Consider the following 1,564-nt stretch of genomic DNA (forward strand, 5'->3'; position numbering starts at 1 on the left):
TAATACTTAAATGTATAAATTGAATAGTTTTTGTAAAGTGAAGTGTTTTAGTGAAAAATGGTGGTTGGAAATCCATGATTATATATGTTTTATTTTTCAGAATGATATGGTTAAGGTAACTTACTCTGCTAGGCTATATTCTCTATGATGTGCACCTTGTAACTACAAAACCTGTTACACACATAATACTTAAATGTATAAATTGAATAGTTTTTGTAAAGTGAAGTGTTTTAGTGAAAAATGGTGGTTGGAAATCCATGCTTATATATGTTTTCCTTTGGTTAGACTACCTTTTGTTAATTTATTTCATCAATGGAGACTTACTGAACTTTACTCATAGCATGCTCATTGTGACAGAGTTAAGTCAACTGTTGAAGAGATTGAAAGGGAGGAAGCAGCATTACTTGAGGATATTTATTCTGCAGATCGAAAGTTTGCAGAATATTACAATGTAATTGTATGCAAATATGTAGTTTTCGCATTCAGTATGTAGAATTTTCTAAAGCTGACTTTATTACTTTATAGAATTTGTTTTAAACATTTTTTCTGACGGTGCACAATGTAATTTTTCTTATTGTTTTTCAAGTTTTCAGTCGTTCAAACATTTTGATAATTGTATTTCACATCTCTGTGATTTTATGTTGTTATTTCAAATGTGTCTTATCGTGCAATGTAATTTACGTGCCTTACCGTGCAATGTAATTTTTTGTTGTTGTTGGAGATTTAAAATTTGAAATCTTATTTGTATTTCTATTTGACATCCATATGTTTGTTGGTTTGTGCACTATTTTCTGTTTACATCTCTGATGTCTGTGGGTTATTGTTTTTCTTCCAGGTTTTGGAGCAAATACTTGGAGTGTTACTTAAGTTAGTTAAAGATTTCAAGCTACAGCACCAGCATCAATATGTATTCCATCTGTACTCCGTGTCTGCTATTTTATTTTATTTTTTTCCATAAAGAGACCTGTAATTTCATTCATATTGAAATGATTGAATTTACATTTTGCATGTACACTTCATGAGTGTATTCATATAAAACCTCGACAATAACAACATTTAAAGGACCACACCTGACTTTGTTTGTTAATATTACTTCAAACAAGAATTTTTTTTCTTTTGTTTGTAGCGCATGTGAGACTAATGTTGCGAGGCCACTATTATGATATTCTGTAACATTCATTCCTCGACATTTATTTGTCATGTAGGATGGGCTGAGAAAATCTTGGCTCTGCAAGAGGTGTGAGACAATGAATGCCAAATTAAGGTTTTTTTTTTTTTTTCATTTCACTTGTTGGCCATCTGAAATAATTGTTATTTTGTTTCTTTTCTCCATGGAAAATTTCATAGAGAAACCTTGGGAACTTTTGTGCATTTCATGGATGGTACCCAGCATTAACCTGTTGGTGCTGATTACAGTGTTGGACCTAGGAGAAATATCAATTGAGTCACAAAATAGGGGCAGCTAGTCTGGGAGATAGACTCCAAGACCTCTGCATGAAGCTCAAAGCATTAAACCACTCGAGATAGCCCACTGGGCTATAGTGATTGTTATTTGGTTATGTAT

General features: G+C 32.2%; 1 long non-coding RNA gene across 1 annotated transcript; it reads left to right on the forward strand.

Moving 5' to 3' along the window:
* Positions 1-352: 352 nt before the first annotated feature.
* LOC149205454 (uncharacterized) lies at positions 353-1,268 on the forward strand. The gene is made up of 3 exons (XR_016251880.1): positions 353-451; positions 836-907; positions 1,206-1,268. It is a non-coding gene; the product is annotated as an uncharacterized LOC149205454 (long non-coding RNA).
* The last annotated feature ends 296 nt before the right edge of the window (positions 1,269-1,564 follow it).

Source organism: Pinus tabuliformis, chromosome 1_2 (genome assembly GCF_031772625.1).
Source record: "Pinus tabuliformis cultivar Carrire ecotype Pingquan chromosome 1_2, CPIR1, whole genome shotgun sequence".
In the NCBI taxonomy this organism is placed as follows: Eukaryota; Viridiplantae; Streptophyta; class Pinopsida; order Pinales; family Pinaceae; genus Pinus; species Pinus tabuliformis.